The 23,073-nt window shown below is 38.9% G+C and overlaps 1 long non-coding RNA gene across 1 annotated transcript in view; it reads left to right on the top strand.

The window, feature by feature from the left end:
* Positions 1–4,448: 4,448 nt before the first annotated feature.
* LOC103139775 (uncharacterized) overlaps positions 4,449–23,073 on the top strand; it is a 40,381-nt gene continuing 21,756 nt past the window's right edge. Inside the window, exon 1 of the long non-coding RNA XR_001662416.1 lies at positions 4,449–4,505. This is a non-coding gene — a long non-coding RNA (uncharacterized LOC103139775). The remainder of the gene's footprint in view (positions 4,506–23,073) is intronic.

Below are 23,073 nucleotides of genomic sequence, written 5' to 3'. Positions count from 1 at the left end.
CAAGACAAAAAATAAATAAATAAATCAGATTGAATAAAACAGAATTCACCAAGCCATAGAAAATGTTTTGCTAGCTGCAGGCATGGTGGACCTCAGCCAACAGTAATCACTGCACACTAAGAGAGAAACAGCCCCCCGCTCCCCCCCAGCCCTCTGCTCCTGCTCTGCTCCATGCAGCTTCCTCCTCTCGTAGATCTTCAGAGTGATATATTTACATCTTCATCTCCTGTGCCCCCCCACACCCTTCTCCTTACCACTCCTTCTACTGACTTCGTCTTTTGTCCTGAAACCTGTCAAATTCTCGCTGATGATTTAAATCTGACAAAAAAAAAAAAATGTCAATAACAAAGATTTTAGTTTGAAAATAGGTAAATGTTTTCCTTTATTGGGATTAAATTTTAACATCAGACAAAAACATTTTGGTTACATATAAAATACCTTGTTCTGATAATAATTTCATTCAGTGCAAACAATTTTTAACTCACCTGGCTTGATGTAAAAAGAAGGGAAGGTATTTAGTTGTGTTGCTGTTGACAACAACCGGCTTTGCGACATTTGGTGACGAGTTTTATTTGTCGCTGGAATCTAGACACTTTATGAAATTGTTTTATAAAGTGCATGTTTAATTGTGATGCTGTGGTTTGACCTTACATTTAAAGCCATACTTTGAATCGGCGTTTACGACATCTTTGTTTTGGTTATTGTTTATTTTTTGCCATTCAGAGGTGGTCTGTTGGTGAATTCATGGACCATGAACAGCAAGTCGTCCACTGAGGCGGCTCCAGAACATCACACCTTTGCCACACTGTTAGCATGATATTCTTTTCCAGAAATGCTTTTTCAGTTTCACATCCTACTGGTAGTGTCAACATGCTGTTCACTCTACGTGCTGGTGATTGCCCTAATGCTAACATTAGTTTTGTACCTAAAATAAGCTTTTTAGCTAATTTATTAGCTATGTTTATCATTCTGAATGCTAAGGTTAGCTTAAATGTTGCTATTAACAACATTCAGGCTAACCTTTTCATTTGGGCTAATTTTTGTTTATACACTAATGTTGGCATACGGAGCAAGTCCATGTTAGTGAGCACTATGATGATACTCCACATGGTATTGGCTACATTTTAGTTCACCTTAGCATTGTTGCTAATTTCCAGCATCAGAACGCTAGGTTCCAACCGGCCCCTTTTAAATTTTTTCAGAAATGTTCCAGGTTACTTTTGTAACTGTTATATTTAGTAATATTTTTTAAAGTAAACATTTTATTGTCTTCATAATGTTCAGTCTGAGGTTCTTTGTTTACCATTCATAATACCTTTTATTTAAAAGTATTTGTGGGCATTTCTGACAAGCTGACTGAAAAAATTAGTTTATAATACCATCATGACAGTGATTTTTGCTCATTTGTACAACACATTTCTCAACAAGTGGTATAAAACTGTTTCTTCTGGACAAACACTAAAAGTGCTTGGCTTGTGTGTGGCCTTTGGAAAGGTGTACTGAGGATGATAGCACTTGCATATTTTGGTGTGATCCTATTTCTTCATTTCCTGCACTGGCTGGGAACCAGGTTGCAGCACAGGCTTCAGCTAGACCAGACCTTCCTCAGCTGCTATGCTTCCTCTTCTTCTCTTGCTCTGTCATGAGATAGATACCTAGTTGGCAGACATGTTTCTTCTGGAAACAAGATGAACCAAGGTACTTGGCATCCATCCTGTCCTGTCTGCTCTTAACACATTAAAGAAAAGTCAATCTTGTAGCGGTATACTGTTATACGAAGACAAATTCCTGAACATACCTATGTGTGTGTTGGTGTGCGACAGTATTGAATGTTTGCATTTGTGGCGGTCCACTCATGTGCCAGGGCTTGTGAACATCATGCTCCTTCTTGTGAAGCTTAAACTGAAGACTGCCTTGTCAAGCTGTCACGCATTAGGACGCTAATATCTCAGTTCACACACCCAGGCCTCGTCTCATCAGTCAGAAATGGGAAAAGAAAATTGCCTCAGATACACAAGTTTTTCTCTCCTCAGCTGCCAGTTTCACTCTTTTTCACTGTCGTTGTCTAACATTTTGCTGACACCCAGCCAGAAACTAATTGTTTACAGCTCTTTCGGCTTCCAACACTTTGATATTTTTCCCAGGCTTCAAAAGAGCGTGACAACAATAGGCTTGTGATTGCTGGGAATGCTTAGGGTAGCCAAGACTATATTACTTATCACATCTTTCTGTCAGTGGAATGGCTTGGAAACTTTTACTGGGTAAGAGACGGTGTTCAGAAAGGAAGCAGACTTGTTAGTGGTTTTGCAGGCAGCTTGTTCTAAGCCTATGGCTACATCTTGGGCTGTGAGTGACTTTCCAATGGAAGTTCAGGTGAATACCTGCCTGTGTGTGTTGTCAAAGATGGAAAATGGTGCTGTCTCTGCTCTATTTTAAAAGCAATGCTGTGGTATTTATAATTGAAGCTGTCCTATTGCATCAGATGTTCACACATTGTTACTTGGATAACCACAAGCCTAAGTTTTTAGTTTAGGGTCTGAAGTGATCACGGCAGAAAAAAAAAAGTAGACAAGATTTCGCAAGATGTAGGGATTAAGATCTAAGATTCATGGAATACTAATTTCTTTTTTTATTGAAGAAAGCTGAAAGCCAGATATATATGGATTTTCTTTCTATTTAGAAAACATGTGTACGTATATGTATATACCTTTTTCTCGTTGAATTAATCTTTCATACCCACAACAAATTTAGATGCCAGTTCACCATAGTTTTTTTCTCCAGAGTTAATCAGCACAGCCTAGATGAGATAATACTTTATAATGGCCATATATTTGCTGCGTTGCAAAGCAAATGTCACATTTTTATGTTTAAATACTATATTTTTTTTCTGGCAGTGCCAGTAGGATCAGGCAAGGCATCAATCTGTTGTCCCACTGACGTTAACGACAAAGACCACAGGTGAAAACCGGACAACCCGGTACTTATGTGACTTTTTCAGTTTCCGCTCATAGTTTTACTTTATCTTCAATCACATACGTCCCACGGTGCAACCCAAAAACATCCGTGTAGTTTCTTCTGCTTGTAATATAATTCCGTCAAGGGAGCTAGCACTTGACAACAATAAGCATTAGATTGCGTTACACTTTCTTGTGTTTTACTCCACATAACATTAGTTCACTTTTCACACAACAGTGATCCAATTTCTGTGTTTCTCTGTAACAAGTATTGTTTAGCGTGGAGGTTGCCAGCAGCAGGTTAGCACCTACTCAGCCCCTGCTAACATGATATGCATTCACCTCCATTGGGGATATGCTGTGCATGTTCTATTTCTGGATGTTGAGTAAAATGACACTTCACCGTCAAAATGTGCTGTGGAACCAGGGGGGAAAATGCAGACCAGTTTCACATGTTACATGTGGGACATATTGAGACGAGACTTGCAGAAGTAGAAATCAGACTCAAGCTGTTCTTACGTACGAAGCAGTGCTAAGCTCATCAAAAATATTCACCCAGAGGAGATAAAAGGGGAACATTTAGAAAATATATGCAGACAAATCTTCTGTTCTCTTTTTTTTTTATATGAAAACATAAACTGGTTGAGTATGAATGCCAGTGGATGGATCTGTACATGTCTTTATTCTGACTGGCATTTTGGGGAAACATGCGAACATGGGTAAAGTTACAAATTCAGGAAGCCATTTTTGAAAGCACAACCCTGGACATTACAGTGTTGTAAATAAGTATTCATCCTTGTACAGATGTATTTTGTTTTCTACTTTTTTCTAGCCAGTAAATGTTGTCGGTTATTGGTAACATTCATCATCCAGCTCAAGAAAAACACTTATCGCAGCTTTTTTGATTTCTTATGATTCAGTCATAAGAAATAAACTGGGCAAAAACAGCAACTACGGTGTGTGTTACAGGCAAAAGTCGCTACTAATTAAAGATAAGATGAAGATGAAGATTTCCTATTTTCTTAAACAATCACTAACACTTTTTGGAAACATTTCTGTAGACTCGCGAAACAAAAGTATATAAAATATATAACCAGTCTACAGGCTAGTGCCTTTTGAAACATCCCTTCATTACCCTGTCTATAAATTCTTGGTTTAAATGAAATAACTGCAGACACTTTGGGAATATAGTTGCGGCATATTTTGGTTGAGACATTTATTTATTTTTTTTTTAACTCTGCAGAATGTCTTCAAATATTCCAAGAGTCTTGTTAATCAACTTGAGCAAAAAAACAAAACAAAAAAAAAAACAAAACCTCACCTCCTTAACAAGCTGGCTCCTCTTTTGAGACCAGATGTAAACCCAGTTCTACAGAAAAAAGCTGTTTTTCCCTGAGACGAGTCAATTTTGGCCAATACTTCAGATGCTGACCGCTGAGAGTTTTCTGGCAGCAGCAGCCTATCAGACTGAAGTCATTATTCTCTTTTTCTTCCAGCTGCTGAAACCAGTGGGAGTTGCAGTCTGAGATTACCGGCGGGGACCGGGCTGATGTGAGTTCAGACTAGTTGCTTTTCGCTCACCAGGAGCTCTGTTTTTACAGCATGTCAACTATGACACTCAAACAGTTTTGCAAATGAACTGTGATGCTGTTCAAACCAAATATATATCTTTTTTTGTAGCCCAAAATATTTCATTTGTATACTTCCAATACAAGCTATGCTGCCAAGAATTGTCTGTATAAATGCTTTATGTCATAAGGAAGTTCTAAGTTGAAGCAGAATGAATCTGCATCTTAAGCTGTTTTCCTCCATTTGAGGAGAATACCATAAGAACAAGTACCTGTTACTTCCTATATATTTTTACTAATATTTTGCAATCTAATAAGAAGTGCTAGTGCATATCTCTCTCACATTAAAGTATTTATATTTTTTTGGTATTTTGTCATTCTATGGCTACCAGTACCATTTTAACATGAAGCATCTTTCCTTGTGATTATTTCGAAGTCCTGACTGAAAACTGGTAAGCTATTTAATAAACATTATTTATTAGCTATTTGTATTTGCTACATTCTGGTTATTTACTTTACTGATGCTTCAAAGTACAAAGTGAGGAAAGCAAATCCCTGAGTCATTTCTAATCAGAAACAAATTTACTAGCTAATTTTAACCACCGGCAGCAGTATGAATAGTTTTAAACATCACAGGTTAAAGCTTTTCTGTAGATAGCTACTAACTCAGTGAATCCATCACATGATTAGGTGGATGGGTCACTCTGTTCTTTGTTCTTTCTTGATTTATACCTGATAATAAAGTTCCTTGCCTGTAAGTTTAGTATCTTTATTAAATATTCAAGTGTACGTCTGGCTCCAGCTCTCCCTATGTCCAAGTGCCACACTCATTATGATAGTTTTGGATTCTGACGTAAGTCTTAACGACCACATAAAGTATGTTACTAAAATGACTTACTATCAACTTAAAATGAAAACATTTTTTATATTAATAGAGGGTTTCTTGTCCAAACAAGTCACAGAAAAACAGTTGGATAGTTTTATTTTCAGTAGGTCAGTGGAGCATAAAAACTGAATGATGTTGCTCCATGTTTTGTTCTTTTTCTGGATATAGACTTGAACAAGAAAACCTAGGCAGTCTGGGAAGTTCATACAACAAAAGATCCTTAATCTATTCTGCTGCTAAGCCAGAATAGATTGGCGATTTATAAACTATCAAAAGTTTTTCAGGGTGTTTTCTCACCTGAAAGTCCAGAAAACTCAATTGGTGCGGTTCACTTTCACACTGCAGTGTGTCAAATTAGGTGATGTGCTCTTTTTTACTAGATTTTGCGGGAACACAATCAACAACATTCTGTCCTGGAAATGTTCTTTAGATGACGAAAGACTCACTTTGTAATTGCCTTTATGTGTCTGTTGGGGTTCAGGTCTGAATCTGTCACTATTCCAAGATTTCAGTCCCGATCAGTAAGTTTTAGTTGTTACATCTGAAGATGTGTGCTGACTCTTGACTGTTGTCCAAAAATAATAACTTCAGTTTTGTTGCTGTTCAGTTGAAGGCTTATTCAAGCATTGATTTGTTCTATGCATCCGCTCAGTGCTTCAATGGGTTCATAGTCAACTGATAACATTTTATTATAAAGAACTTTGTCATCTGCAAAGTTATGGTGATTGGTCCTATTAACTGTAATAAGAGAAACAATTAGGGATAAATAAGTCTGGATAAGCCACAGTAGTAATCATCATACAAAAAAAAAAAAAAAAAGATTTGTCAATCTGGTAATCAAGTCAATGGGTGTCAATGTGCTTTTAAATGATTCTTCCAAGGAAATGTGAAACTTGCCACTGTAATGTGATAGAGTGATAGGAGATTGCGGTGGTTATTCTTAGAATAGATAAGGATTCAGTCTGACATAAACCATTCCCTACCATGTAGGCTACTTAGAAAAAAAATGAGCATGGGTAATGATGTACCACAAGATTAGGCATAGCTGACAGAAGTATTGCATTTTGGCCAAAAAAAATAAAATGTCATCATTAATCCTTCCAACTGAATTTCCTCTTCCCAGCAGGGTGGAGCCTGTCTCTCATTACACACAAATAATGTTAACCAAACTAAAATAACACAGAACACATGCATAATTTTTCCGGCTCTCGCGCATTCCTGCGATAAGCAGTATTTTTGATGGTATAGAGTCAGAATTGGCGCAGGAGCAGGTTTGATCCCGGACTCGGAGTTTCATTAAACAGAAAGAAGACGGGTGACGAGTGATTCCACTTCCTTTACATGTTTGTGCAATGCTATAGCTGAACCCAGACTTTTAAAGTGCAAAAACACAGTGCAAGCTGTTGAAGTTGCATACGGGTAAATGTGTGCAGTGTCAAACATATTGCTTCCCTTCAATATTTTTTTTACTATTTAGTCATATTACAAACACAAATTTGAGGTTTTTTTTGTTTTTTTTGATAGACCAACATGAGAGAGCGCATAACTCTTACGGAAATAGAAAATTATGCTTTGTTTTCAAAACGTCTTTGAAAATGAACATTTAAAACGTGTCCCCTTTACTTTGCTATGCCTAAATAAGATCCGGTGCAACTAGTTCCTTTTAAATGCCACTAGTGTGTAATTTAATCTTTGTGTAAATCCAGCTGTTCTGTCAAGACATGGACATTGAACAAAACACACAGAGTACTCTGCGTTGTGTTGTGTTGGTCTGTCACATACACTCCTAATAAAACAGATTAATGTTTGTGGTTGTGTCTTAAAATATGGAAAAGTTTACACAGTAGTCACACTATTGCAAGGCAATCATTTATGATCATGAACAACAACAACAACAAAAAAATAGTTAAGAAGTAAAACAACATAACAGACTCCAAGGTCTTGGCAACATAAATTATGTACAGTGCATAACACTGTAAAACAGCTATCTATATAAAGAGATCTTTTGAATGCATGTGATTTAGCCAAGACCACTTTCACTGCACCATTTCCTCCTATCCTCTTCCTCCGGTGACAGCAAATGGATTTATGTGTATGTGGTTGCCCAGATGAACCCACTACTGTACCCTCCCTGCAGAGCCTGTCACACTTGCTGATGTATGCCCCTCCACCCCGCTCCCTGGCCAAAGCTTTATGATGGAAACTGATACAAACACTGTGATAGGGTTTCGGGATAAATTATTCACGCTTCCAATGCTCTCTGCTGCTGTTTCAGTTCTTAGAGGACGTCCATTTTACAAATGGACCCTTTTTTTAGACCTCCTCCTTTTAATTGATCCGTAGCAAAGACAATACATGTGTGATTGAGGGCAAGGAAATCTGCGCAGCAAAAGTTCAGCTCAGTCTGTGACACTGTTGTCAGGCTGGTGCGAGCTGACGGGTCGCCGCCTGCCTGTTCGGCTGGGTGCATAGGTGCCATAAGATTTACTGCCTGGTAAATGAAATGGCTGTCCATTGGCTGCAGGGATTGCACATCAGCAGAGCCCTGGTCTAATGCCTCTACCATCTGGTAGGATAGGCCTTTAATTGAAAAGAATTTCTGGACTGAAAGGGAAGAGCTGGACCAAGTCTTGCTGTCCCCAAGAGAGAGGAGTAATGAAAAGAAAATAACTTCTCTCCTCTTTAGTGCCTATGGAACCCATAAAGAATAACAGGACATGGTGATATAACAGACGCGCTGCAGTAGTGAGTGGGTGAATAACTTTCATATTACACCCTACCATCTGCTAAGACTGTTTTGGAGTGAGGAAGCCAATTGGATTAAACGTTACGGCCACTTTGCTCACCGCGGCTTTTAGGACTACCTTCAGGTGGCAGTCCATAAAGCATTTCTTTGTCAGATTTATTTAGCCATGAAAGATGTGTTTTTACTTTTGTGTCAGACTCCGCGCTCCCATCTTGGAGCGGGATTTTTCTTAAAACAAACACAAGGGAGGGGAGGGGATGGCAGACATCCTGGAGGCCATAGAGGATAACTGATGAGTCTAGCAGGACCAAAGGCAGAATAACAGCACTCACCTTTAATGTGGTTTTCCCCCGATGCAATATTCGCCGCGTCCCAGACACGGGCGGAGTAAGTAAGATTGTGCGTGTTTGTATTTGAATAACACATGGATTTAAATTATGTCTAATAATTTCAGACATTACGCAAATCGTTGATTGGATTGTTAGACTTTTGGGCAATTCTTCAAAGAGACTGTAAGTGAAGTCGAGCTTAAAAATGCTATAGAAGCAGTTTTGCCCTCTTTGATGAGTTGATTCCCAGTGTGCTCTTGATACGTTACAAGAGTCTCTAAAGTAAAAACAATTACCCATTCTTTAAATAAATCAAAATTCCCTCAGGGAATTTATTATTTTTCCAATAAATAGGATCAAACATCTAAAAGTTAAGCACTCACTCAAGATTTTAAATAAATGATTTTAGAGCCTAGGATTGTTAGGCCTAAAGGCAATTTTTATCTTGTTCACTTGAGAACCCAAAATGCAAAAAAAAAAAAAAAATTCTGACACTTCATACTTCACAAAAAAAGTCATTGCAAAACTCCTAGAAAGCCGATAGAATCCACCCATTTCAGCATTTTTTTCCTCACTAATCAAAGAGAAACATGCATAGCAACACAATATCAAGAGTGTGATAAGGTCTGCCTCTGGCTTGACCAGGAACAGGATTTTGATGAGTCCAGTTCCTCAATCTCTCTGGGAGAGTCAAAGCTCCAGCAGCTCACCAGGAGCTGGAGCTTCAGAGGAGTTCATCCTGCCCATAAAGTACTGCAAATGTCATTCAGATTTGAGAGCGCTCTTGTGTTAAATAAATTAATAATTATGCCTGGCAGGATATGCTGGGTTTGGAACCCATCGATAAATCCTTGCAGTTCTACTTTTTTTCTTGTTTTACACTTTAGACTGTGTTCATAATGTTGACAAAATATCCTTGATGAATAAAATTATGTCTTCTCGTTAGAGTAGTTTTTACATAAAAGGTTTTAAATACGTTTCTTTTGGATGAAAAGACTTTTGCAATTCCAGTTTGGCCCACAAATTTCCATTTCAAAGTTATCAATTACGCATTAAGTATTATTTTAAAGCTGCCACACTTCTAAATTAGCAAAAAAAAAAAGAGAGATAATTTTAAAAATATAACATAAAAATGATTCCACCAGCATTAGATTTAATGTAATCCTTTCGCTTTATCGCTTTAGAAGTAAAACTGGTAAAACTACCAGAGTCAAGACTTGAGAACTAAAGATTGGGACGATGGCAAGCCTGCCTTCCAACCTCAAAGACTGGGAACTTATCACCAAAGATAAACTGTCAAAGAGGAAAACCTTCAAAAAGCCAATAACTTTATTATTTTTTGCTATTATTTGGTGCTCCTTACACACACACGCGCACACACACACACACACACACATATATATATATATCTTTTGAGAAACTTCCATTTCAGTTTTAAAAGTAAACAAAATTCTTGGTTCAATGAACATCATTTTCTAAAGATACAAATACAAATAAACAGCCTTTTTTTTTTTTTGTCAACATAGCCATTGTTAAGATTCCCACAATTTTTTTTTACATCTGCTTTAATGAAGAATGCTCCAGCAAAATGTACTGCATGGAGTTGTCACACTCTCATTTCATTTGAGAAGTGTCAAAATTGGATGAGGTCATTGGCAAAATCCTTTTAAGCTCCCAAAGGAATCCTCCACACCCAAGCTTAACAGATTTGTATCCTAAAGATTAAAGAAAGTTTTTGTAAGCCAACATAAATGACAGACACTGTGTGACATCAGCTGGAGTAAAAACAAGCATCACTAAAAGTGGATTTCCATTCTCCTACTTATTTTGTAAATATTGTCGGCGCTGAAATCAGGCTACCTTCGAGCATTCATCCGAAATGGCTCTTGTGTGTTTTTGGCATTTAGCTGCATGCACAGCCCAGGAAAGTATGAAAACACAGAAGAATTTTATACCAGTTTTTTTTTTTTTTTTTTTTTTTTTTTTCATATGACACTGCGTTCCAAGTGTTCATTATGTTATATTTCAAACGTCAGACAAGCCAAGGACTGGCTGCGATACGTTACACCTTCCGGCCTTGATTTTGAGTCAACAGAACTAGAGCAACATCCGGGGGGCTTCAAGCAAATACCGCTGACAGAGCTTGAGTGTCTATGAGCTGCGATCGTGTAGTAGTGAAAATAAAGTCAGATGCATTTTCAGTGCAGAAAAACAGCATTCAACAAATTGCGAGCAGATAAACAATTTCATTTAAACTAACCAGCAATAGGCAGGGTAACTAGTTTTCCCATTCACTTGTGTGTGTGTGTGTGTGTGTGCGCGCGTGCGTGCGTGCATGTGTGTGTGTGTGCAGACACAGCTTGTAAACCGACATGGACCCCAATAGATCAGATAACAGCACTTCATAACATTGACACATTCACAGCATGGGGTGCGCTATTCGAGAGTCCGAGGCACTGGTGATATACTGTACCCAGCTGACGTGTCAGGGGCTAATTTTGAACCAGTGAACAGCCTCGGTCATGTGACAAAATTAAAGAAAGCTCAGCCTTGAGGAGCTGTAACTCGAAGAAATACCACCTGTGAACTGAGAGAGATTAGATTCATTCTGATTGGTGCAAATTATTTCGTTTCATATTTGATCAATCTTTTTTAATCATTTATTTTTGATTATGGTGCAAAATGTGTGGATAGTTAATAAAAGTGAACATACCTGGCACAGCACTCATGTGGAAATATAACTGCGTATGTGACAATTTCATGTCTTATTATGTGAGTGACAAAAATTGAGATTAAAATTTTGGTTGTAGATCTTTTTTTTTTTTTCTAAGATTATTTTTCGAGTCTTGTGTAATCACCTACCTACACTGGTGCAACAAAATCTTTGACCCTTCCTGATCTTTGCTTTTTTTTGTTGTTGTTTTTTGCATGGCTGTCCCACTTAAGTGTTTCAAAACATCAAACCATTTTAAATATTATTTAGAGACGACACAAGTAAACACAAAATACAGTTTTTAAATGAAGATGTCTATTGTCGAGGGAGCAAACGATCCCAGCCCACATGGCCCTGTTAAAAGATAACTGTGGTTCATCACACCTGTGTTCACTCTCTTTAGCCACACCCACACGCCTGTTCTCAATCAAGACCTCGGTTAAATATGAGCTGCCTGACTCAAAAGGTAGAAATCATGCCAAGATCCAAAGAAATCCAGGAATAAATGAGAAAGAAAGTAGTTGGGATCCAGACTGATGGTGCTTTTGTCAACCACCATCAGTCTGGAAAGGGTTACAAAGTCATTTCTAAAGGTTTTGGGCATCCTGTGAACCACAGTGAAAGCCATTATCGGCAGATGGAGAAAACATGAAATGGTGGTCAATAGTGGTCCCATGAGCATGGTGATGACTCATCCAGGAGGTCGCAAAAGATCTCGCAAACAGCATCCAAAGAACTGCAGGCCTCACTTGCATCAGTTAAGGTCAAGGTACATGCTGCACCATAAGAGACTGGGCAAAAATGGCCTCCATGGCACAGTTCCAAGACGAAAACCACTGCTGAGCAAAATGAATATTAAAGCTCATCTCAATTTTTCCCAGAACACATCTTGATGATCCCAAGACTTTTGAGAAAACGTTCTGTGGACAAACTCTGTAAATGTAACTGCTTTTTGGACCAACAGTGAGACATGGTGGTGTTAGTGTGATGGTCTGGGGCTGTTTCGCTGCTGTTGGTGACCTCAATCTGAAACCAGATTGGGTTCTGCAGCAGGACAATGAGCCACAATACACCAGAAATGTCACCTCGGAATAGCTGAAGAAAAGCAAAACGAAGACTTTGGAATGTCCTAGTCAAAGTCCTGACCTGAATCTTATCCTTTCATCCTTGAAAACCCGCCAGGGTAGATTTTTATATTTTTTTTCTCCCTTAATAATAAATACCTTCATTTAAAATCTGTAACATCCACTCTTGTACTCTGTAACAAACATAAAAAAGGGTAATCAAGGAGGTGGTGGGGTGGTAACCACCACTTTTGTTTTTTAAATCAGTTTTTTCCCCCCCAACTTATCTGATGCCCATGTATATTTATGGCACTAACACACATACTGCATCTAATTAGTGTGAGTTACTGATATTTTTTTTTGTTAGAAAATCAAGCTGGCTCTTAGCAAATCTGATCCTTTCAAAGTAATTTCTCTAAAGATACTCAGGACATATAACTTCATGTTTCTCTGACAATTAAAATCAGTGAATCAAGCCTTTTTAGATGTTCAGGGAAGGTCAGATTACTTCAGAATAATTTGCTCGTGTTTGGATGGTGAATGAGATAATTATGTTGTTGTGGCTCCAGAGATGATTCAAACCCCAAGCTGAAGCCTCCTCAATTATACGTGTGAGGTAAAGTGGCCTCATTCAAAGCCAACGAGAGCTCTTGTGGCTCTCCTCGCCTCCTTGCTCTTAAACAAACAGCCCAGTCAGACACCGATAGGAAGCGCCTCTGTTTGAGCGTGCCTGAACTTTAGCCGCCGTCCCAGTGTGTGTCCGCCGAGACAAGACCTGCATGTTTGAGAAATAATCCCTAGTACCAAGAAGAACAACTTTATAAACCCGCAGGAGAATCTCTGCTGCTGCTGATCAGCCTGGGTGCATTGCTTCAGAACAGTAATCTAAATCAAAAGATGCTTCTAGAAGAAAGCAAGAGCTTGTGAGTTTGGTACAGATTATATTAATCTAATAGTTTTTTTTTTTTTTGTGTGACAAAGAATAATAAAGGGGGGGCATCTCATAGGGAGTCAGTGTTATGCCATACTCCTGGGGCCAGCTGGCAGGACCCAAAGCTGGCATGACAGAATGTGACAGAGGATCCGCAGAGTAGGGACCCGGGGAATCCCGACACAATAATGCGGATGGCAGAAGCCAAAGCCCAGATTTAATCACCGTCATCCCCCACCTGCCAATAGAAAATTACACAATGGATATCAATGGCAGCCTCCCCATAGTGTTGAGCCTCAAGCAGCGTTTCCAGGCTCGCCCCAGCTGTTCGTCGGTACGCTTTAACACGGAAGCGTCGGTGCAGGGAGTGAATCTCAAGGAGCCACAACAGGAAAATCAAGACTTCTGCAAAAAGATAAAAAAATAAAAACAATACTGGAGCTGATGTGATAGTGTTTTGTCATTCATTGCATTGATAGCCAGTTGTTTCAGTCAGATCGCAGGTGACTTGATAAATTATACATCTGAAAAATAAATAGAATATGAAATTATTTTACAGGAAAAAAAATTCATATGATTTGACTCCTTTTTGGGGTTTTTTAAAAATTGTTTATTATTTATACAAAATATTTTGAATCTTCTGCGTGTGAAATTTAAGAAGAAAATTATATTTAAAAATATATATTTCAAATATAAAAAGAAAAAAAATCTGAAACGCATAATTACATTCTTAAACATAAATACTTCTTTCAGATTCTTCTGTTTATTTCTTTGGAACAAAAATAAACAGAAAAACTTCAAAACGTATGCAACCATTACATTTTAATTTTCTATTTTTGATGCCATGTTTTCAAAGAAGTCTCTTTTTTTCCTGATTTATGGAGACTCGCTGTATTTTCAAATGCACACCTGCAAAAATTTAAATGATATAATTATGTGTCAGTCCAAAGCAGAATAGAGTCTCTGATTTTAACCAGAGCTTTTTTTTCTTTTCTTCTTTTTTTTTAATGTCCCGTGCAGGCCTCAATTTCAATCAAATATAATCACGTACATACACACTAATTCACACACACACACACACACACACACGCGTGTGTGCAGAGTCATCAGGTTAGTACTCGCTTCTGGGACTTGACAGGTAACGGTCTTGTGGTTTGGATACCAATCAGTCTCTCAAAATGTTTACATTTTTCAGCGGTGCTGCATGCTTTGACTCTCAGGTGCCCCTGTATTGATTGCTGCCCCATAATTAAGATCTGCCAAAATTAGAGCAATTTTATATGCCGAACACCCTCGCTCACGTCGACAGACATATTTCCTTTATGTGGCCTTTTGTCTTTAGTTTTCAGATGGGTGAGTTTTGTATAGAAAACGCTTTAGTTGATCCTACATTAATTTGAAATTGTACTTGTTTGATGTCTCCTCACATTTTTACTTGTACTAAAATAAACAACTGCTAGAAAAAAATAAAAATGGACTGGTATGATGCTGTCATTCAGGTGTATTTAGCTGGTTTTATGTTTGGGTGACATATTTATACATATTTATGCTCCCGATTTTTTCGCAGGGACATGATAACTAACACAGAACAGCTGCCCCGCGAAGGCTTTTACACCGTTACATGTTCTGATATCTTCCTCGCGATGAAACGGAGAGGACCTCTGGTCCGTGTTGCTCTCAGCCATGACTCCTCCAGTGTTTACATGTTTACGCTCACAGTTTCCATCTGTTGTTTCTGGAACAATCAGCAGCAGGGGCCCAGAGAGAAGCCCGAGAAATGTCTGTAAGCCGCACTTAGCTAGGGTTTTGTGATTGGGAGGCTGGGCCTGATTACGCTTGACTAGGGTTAGGAGAGAGGAGGGTTTTCTTTTTCTTTTCTTTTCTTCAAGGCCCTCTCAAGGTTTTTGATGGAGGACCGGGGGACTCCGGGGACCAGCACAAGCTCGGCCTCAGAGAGAAGCCTCACTAAGGGTGAGATCAGTCATTACAGTTCCTGTAATCCCACTCATGATTCAAGGGCCAAACTCACTAATGGATTTCAGATATACTAAATCGGTCACAAAGGTTCAGATTTGGTTGAAATGATGCAGTTGATTTAGAGAGAAACCTGTGGCTCTTACTGCCGTGAGGTCTCCAAGAGTGTGAATATTTCCTTGATGTTTTTTCTAAGTTTGAGTTCAAAGTTGTTTTTTAACTTCCTTGAAAAAACTCTTTTTATTTTTTTAAATTGGGATTTTCTTTGACTAACCGAAAGCAGTGCGTTTTGAGTGGAAATGTTGCAAGGTTTTTATTGATTTATTTGTAAAGTTTTGAATGTTGCATTGCGTGTGTATACAATCCCCCTGAGTTGATAGCTAATTTAAAACTTTCATTAAAATAATGCCTCTGCCTAAATGCCCTGCTAGAAATGAACTACCAATCCTGTCGCAAGACCTTTTGTAAGGTCTAACTGGATTTCCTTCACAGTTGCCCTCTCTTTAGCTCCACCTATCTTCCCTTTAACTCTAACATGCTACACTGCTGAAGGAAAACCTTAGCAACCATCACACTATCATTTATCTTACAATTTCTACTTGTTTATTCAAAAATGCCTGACGGTCCTTGGCCTTCAATGAATGTACATTTGGACCTCTTAGGTATTCACAGAACAAGCCAATTTATTCTATGTGTAAAAATATACATCAGTGAAAACTGTTTAGTTATCATACAGGACTTAATTGATACTAAAGGATTTTTTAATATTATTTTTGGTAGCCATGTATCATTTAGTTTATCACCTAAAATCCTCATTAAATACACCGATATGTCACGATATGTCCAATGCATTGTATGACTATTAAACTTTTACGAAAGGTTTGATATCAACCTTAATGGTCTTGAGCTTATAAGCGTCAAATGTTTGGAAAGGCATTACCTTCGAGTATTTATCTTAAATCATGTTTTCTCTACTGTCCAAATCAAAAGTTTAATGAGATTTTATCAAAGTACAAACAAAACTGCCGCATAATGAATACTAAATAATCATTTTAGTAGTCAAAAGACCACTATTACTACTGAGAAGTAAAGCTAAACCCCAGAGGACAAGTGGGGGCTCTAAAAGAAAGGGTGATACTGATGACTGTGTGGATAGAGGGAGAAAGAAAGCAAAGAAACAGAGGCAGGATGAAAGGGTGTGTTAGTCCCTTGTGATGTGGCCGCAGACGTAGCGGGTCCCAGCGTCAGCCTGGCCCAGCGTCGGGTTTCCCCATGCCGGAAGTGGTGCGTTTCCCCTGGCGACAAGTTCTTCCTGCAAAATAAAGAAATCATTAGAAAGATGACAGCTGGGCCAAGCCAACACAAAACCCAGGGGGTAACTCAGCCTCAGAGAGCTGCCACCCAGCATTAGCTAGCTGGGCTCTGCTTCATCAGCATATCCTTCAGAGAGGAAACATTGCTGCTACCACAGCAGTGTCACAGTTTGTCTCATTTTGAATTTTTCTTCATCTTTTTTTTTTAAATCTCTGATCTGAATCTGCTTATTTTATATTCTTCATCTCTCTTACTCACATCCTCCTGAGTTCTCTCAGTCTCCCCCAAGAATGGTAAGTATGGGGGGTTTCAGCCTGCAGGCGGAGAAATATTCTGACATGTTAACCCCAAATCATACGTGATGAGTACAGAGCCGATGGCTCGAGGCTCAGGCAGTGACCCCTGGCAATCATGGCGTGTGGCAGCCACACTGGGGCCTCCGCAGCAGGGCCTTCTGGGAACACACCGCGCCACATTCCTGCCCCGAGTGCTCCCAAAGCATTTCCTCCACAGACCATCGCTTACCTCTGTCTGCCAGCCAATGGTAGCAAAAGAGCCAAAGGACTTAAAGCCGCATTAAGGGAGCTCTCCTAAAAACCATCAGTACTTGACCTCAGACAAAAAGATTACACTGTACGGAACATATTTGAAGCTAATCTCAAAAGATAGTGTCATCTTTAGCTTAAAGGACTTAAAAAGCGATGGCTTGATACATCCCTTGTAGGAAATTATACTGTACTTTAGTTGCTTATTATGGCGGCAGATGACCAAATCCATTTTTTTCCCCTTTATTCACATAGCTGTGGAATATTAAGGAAATTACCTCCTTCTGTTTGTGGATAACTATTGGAATTATTACGCTAGCTTGGTATTAATTTTGGAAGCTAGCAGTTAGTATTGTGAAATCAAAACGTATCCAGTTTGTATAAGAAAGAGAATTTGTTTGTTTTTTTGGTTGAAAAATATACTTACTTTCTGTAAAGTCAGAACTTCACATATACTTTCATGTATAAACAATTTGCGAACCCTTATCGGGAACGTTTTGAGTTTAATGGAGGCACACCTGTGGATGTGTGCTAGNTCAGACAAGCCAAGGACTGGCTGCGATACGTTACACCTTCCGGCCTTGATTTTGAGTCAACAGAACTAGAGCAACATCCGGGGGGCTTCAAGCAAATACCGCTGACAGAGCTTGAGTGTCTATGAGCTGCGATCGTGTAGTAGTGAAAATAAAGTCAGATGCATTTTCAGTGCAGAAAAACAGCATTCAACAAATTGCGAGCAGATAAACAATTTCATTAAAACTAGCCAGCAATAGGCAGGGTAACTAGTTTTCCCATTCACTTGTGTGTGTGTGTGTGTGTGTGCGCGCGTGCGTGCGTGCATGTGTGTGTGTGTGCAGACACAGCTTGTAAACCGACATGGACCCCAATAGATCAGATAACAGCACTTCATAACATTGACACATTCACAGCATGGGGTGCGCTATTCGAGAGTCCGAGGCACTGGTGATATACTGTACCCAGCTGACGTGTCAGGGGCTAATTTTGAACCAGTGAACAGCCTCGGTCATGTGACAAAATTAAAGAAAGCTCAGCCTTGAGGAGCTGTAACTCGAAGAAATACCACCTGTGAACTGAGAGAGATTAGATTCATTCTGATTGGTGCAAATTATTTCGTTTCATATTTGATCAATCTTTTTTAATCATTTATTTTTGATTATGGTGCAAAATGTGTGGATAGTTAATAAAAGTGAACATACCTGGCACAGCACTCATGTGGAAATATAACTGCGTATGTGACAATTTCATGTCTTATTATGTGAGTGACAAAAATTGAGATCAAAATTTTGGTTGTAGATCTTTTTTTTTTTTTCTAAGATTATTTTTCGAGTCTTGTGTAATCACCTACCTACACTGGTGCAACAAAATCTTTGACCCTTCCTGATCTTTGCTTTTTTTTGTTGTTGTTTTTTGCATGGCTGTCCCACTTAAGTGTTTCAAAACATCAAACCATTTTAAATATTATTTAGAGACGACACAAGTAAACACAAAATACAGTTTTTAAATGAAGATGTCTATTGTCGAGGGAGAAAACGATCCCAGCCCACATGGCCCTGTTAAAAGATAACTGTGGTTCATCACACCTGTGTTCACTCTCTTTAGCCACACCCACACACCTGTTCTCAATCAAGACCTCGGTTAAATATGAGCTGCCTGACTCAAAAGGTAGAAATCATGCCAAGATCCAAAGAAATCCAGGAATAAATGAGAAAGAAAGTAGTTGGGATCCAGACTGATGGTGCTTTTGTCAACCACCATCAGTCTGGAAAGGGTTACAAAGTCATTTCTAAAGGTTTTGGGCATCCTGTGAACCACAGTGAAAGCCATTATCGGCAGATGGAGAAAACATGAAATGGTGGTCAGTAGTGGTCCCATGAGCATGGTGATGACTCATCCAGGAGGTCGCAAAAGACCTCCCAAACAGCATCCAAAGAACTGCAGGCCTCACTTGCATCAGTTAAGGTCAAGGTACATGCTGCACCATAAGAGACTGGGCAAAAATGGCCTCCATGGCACAGTTCCAAGACGAAAACCACTGCTGAGCAAAATGAATATTAAAGCTCATCTCAATTTTTCCCAGAACACATCTTGATGATCCCAAGACTTTTGAGAAAACGTTCTGTGGACAAACTCTGTAAATGTAACTGCTTTTTGGACCAACAGTGAGACATGGTGGTGTTAGTGTGATGGTCTGGGGCTGTTTCGCTGCTGTTGGTGACCTCAATCTGAAACCAGATTGGGTTCTGCAGCAGGACAATGAGCCACAATACACCAGAAATGTCACCTCGGAATAGCTGAAGAAAAGCAAAACGAAGACTTTGGAATGTCCTAGTCAAAGTCCTGACCTGAATCTTATCCTTTCATCCTTGAAAACCCGCCAGGGTAGATTTTTATATTTTTTTTCTCCCTTAATAATAAATACCTTCATTTAAAATCTGTAACATCCACTCTTGTACTCTGTAACAAACATAAAAAAGGGTAATCAAGGAGGTGGTGGGGTGGTAACCACCACTTTTGTTTTTTAAATCAGTTTTTTCCCCCCCAACTTATCTGATGCCCATGTAGATTTATGGCACTAACACACATACTGCATCTAATTAGTGTGAGTTACTGATATTTTTTTTTGTTAGAAAATCAAGCTGGCTCTTAGCAAATCTGATCCTTTCAAAGTAATTTCTCTAAAGATACTCAGGACATATAACTTCATGTTTCTCTGACAATTAAAATCAGTGAATCAAGCCTTTTTAGATGTTCAGGGAAGGTCAGATTACTTCAGAATAATTTGCTCGTGTTTGGATGGTGAATGAGATAATTATGTTGTTGTGGCTCCAGAGATGATTCAAACCCCAAGCTGAAGCCTCCTCAATTATACGTGTGAGGTAAAGTGGCCTCATTCAAAGCCAACGAGAGCTCTTGTGGCTCTCCTCGCCTCCTTGCTCTTAAACAAACAGCCCAGTCAGACACCGATAGGAAGCGCCTCTGTTTGAGCGTGCCTGAACTTTAGCCGCCGTCCCAGTGTGTGTCCGCCGAGACAAGACCTGCATGTTTGAGAAATAATCCCTAGTACCAAGAAGAACAACTTTATAAACCCGCAGGAGAATCTCTGCTGCTGCTGATCAGCCTGGGTGCATTGCTTCAGAACAGTAATCTAAATCAAAAGATGCTTCTAGAAGAAAGCAAGAGCTTGTGAGTTTGGTACAGATTATATTAATCTAATAGTTTTTTTTTTTTTTGTGTGACAAAGAATAATAAAGGGGGGGCATCTCATAGGGAGTCAGTGTTATGCCATACTCCTGGGGCCAGCTGGCAGGACCCAAAGCTGGCATGACAGAATGTGACAGAGGATCCGCAGAGTAGGGACCCGGGGAATCCCGACACAATAATGCGGATGGCAGAAGCCAAAGCCCAGATTTAATCACCGTCATCCCCCACCTGCCAATAGAAAATTACACAATGGATATCAATGGCAGCCTCCCCATAGTGTTGAGCCTCAAGCAGCGTTTCCAGGCTCGCCCCAGCTGTTCGTCGGTACGCTTTAACACGGAAGCGTCGGTGCAGGGAGTGAATCTCAAGGAGCCACAACAGGAAAATCAAGACTTCTGCAAAAAGATAAAAAAATAAAAACAATACTGGAGCTGATGTGATAGTGTTTTGTCATTCATTGCATTGATAGCCAGTTGTTTCAGTCAGATCGCAGGTGACTTGATAAATTATACATCTGAAAAATAAATAGAATATGAAATTATTTTACAGGAAAAAAAATTCATATGATTTGACTCCTTTTTGGGGTTTTTTAAAAATTGTTTATTATTTATACAAAATATTTTGAATCTTCTGCGTGTGAAATTTAAGAAGAAAATTATATTTAAAAATATATATTTCAAATATAAAAAGAAAAAAAATCTGAAACGCATAATTACATTCTTAAACATAAATACTTCTTTCAGATTCTTCTGTTTATTTCTTTGGAACAAAAATAAACAGAAAAACTTCAAAACGTATGCAACCATTACATTTTAATTTTCTATTTTTGATGCCATGTTTTCAAAGAAGTCTCTTTTTTTCCTGATTTATGGAGACTCGCTGTATTTTCAAATGCACACCTGCAAAAATTTAAATGATATAATTATGTGTCAGTCCAAAGCAGAATAGAGTCTCTGATTTTAACCAGAGCTTTTTTTTCTTTTCTTCTTTTTTTTTAATGTCCCGTGCAGGCCTCAATTTCAATCAAATATAATCACGTACATACACACTAATTCACACACACACACACACACACACACGCGTGTGTGCAGAGTCATCAGGTTAGTACTCGCTTCTGGGACTTGACAGGTAACGGTCTTGTGGTTTGGATACCAATCAGTCTCTCAAAATGTTTACATTTTTCAGCGGTGCTGCATGCTTTGACTCTCAGGTGCCCCTGTATTGATTGCTGCCCCATAATTAAGATCTGCCAAAATTAGAGCAATTTTATATGCCGAACACCCTCGCTCACGTCGACAGACATATTTCCTTTATGTGGCCTTTTGTCTTTAGTTTTCAGATGGGTGAGTTTTGTATAGAAAACGCTTTAGTTGATCCTACATTAATTTGAAATTGTACTTGTTTGATGTCTCCTCACATTTTTACTTGTACTAAAATAAACAACTGCTAGAAAAAAATAAAAATGGACTGGTATGATGCTGTCATTCAGGTGTATTTAGCTGGTTTTATGTTTGGGTGACATATTTATACATATTTATGCTCCCGATTTTTTCGCAGGGACATGATAACTAACACAGAACAGCTGCCCCGCGAAGGCTTTTACACCGTTACATGTTCTGATATCTTCCTCGCGATGAAACGGAGAGGACCTCTGGTCCGTGTTGCTCTCAGCCATGACTCCTCCAGTGTTTACATGTTTACGCTCACAGTTTCCATCTGTTGTTTCTGGAACAATCAGCAGCAGGGGCCCAGAGAGAAGCCCGAGAAATGTCTGTAAGCCGCACTTAGCTAGGGTTTTGTGATTGGGAGGCTGGGCCTGATTACGCTTGACTAGGGTTAGGAGAGAGGAGGGTTTTCTTTTTCTTTTCTTTTCTTCAAGGCCCTCTCAAGGTTTTTGATGGAGGACCGGGGGACTCCGGGGACCAGCACAAGCTCGGCCTCAGAGAGAAGCCTCACTAAGGGTGAGATCAGTCATTACAGTTCCTGTAATCCCACTCATGATTCAAGGGCCAAACTCACTAATGGATTTCAGATATACTAAATCGGTCACAAAGGTTCAGATTTGGTTGAAATGATGCGGTTGATTTAGAGAGAAACCTGTGGATCTTACTGCCGTGAGGTCTCCAAGAGTGGGAATATTTCCTTGATGTTTTTTCTAAGTTTGAGTTCAAAGTTGTTTTTTAACTTCCTTGAAAAAACTCTTTTTATTTTTTTAAATTGGGATTTTCTTTGACTAACCGAAAGCAGTGCGTTTTGAGTGGAAATGTTGCAAGGTTTTTATTGATTTATTTGTAAAGTTTTGAATGTTGCATTGCGTGTGTATACAATCCCCCTGAGTTGATAGCTAATTTAAAACTTTCATTAAAATAATGCCTCTGCCTAAATGCCCTGCTAGAAATGAACTACCAATCCTGTCGCAAGACCTTTTGTAAGGTCTAACTGGATTTCCTTCACAGTTGCCCTCTCTTTAGCTCCACCTATCTTCCCTTTAACTCTAACATGCTACACTGCTGAAGGAAAACCTTAGCAACCATCACACTATCATTTATCTTACAATTTCTACTTGTTTATTCAAAAATGCCTGACGGTCCTTGGCTCTCAATGAATGTACATTTGGACCTCTTAGGTATTCACAGAACAAGCCAATTTATTCTATGTGTAAAAATATACATCAGTGAAAACTGTTTAGTTATCATACAGGACTTAATTGATACTAAAGGATTTTTTATATTATTTTTGGTAGCCATGTATCATTTAGTTTATCACCTAAAATCCTCATTAAATACACCGATATGTCACGATATGTACAATGCATTGTATGACTATT

Source organism: Poecilia formosa, unplaced genomic scaffold (assembly GCF_000485575.1).
Source record: "Poecilia formosa unplaced genomic scaffold, Poecilia_formosa-5.1.2 Scaffold64, whole genome shotgun sequence".
Classification (NCBI taxonomy): domain Eukaryota; kingdom Metazoa; phylum Chordata; class Actinopteri; order Cyprinodontiformes; family Poeciliidae; genus Poecilia; species Poecilia formosa.
Note: the sequence above shows the minus strand (reverse complement) of the source record. Positions and strands in the feature narration are given on the sequence as shown.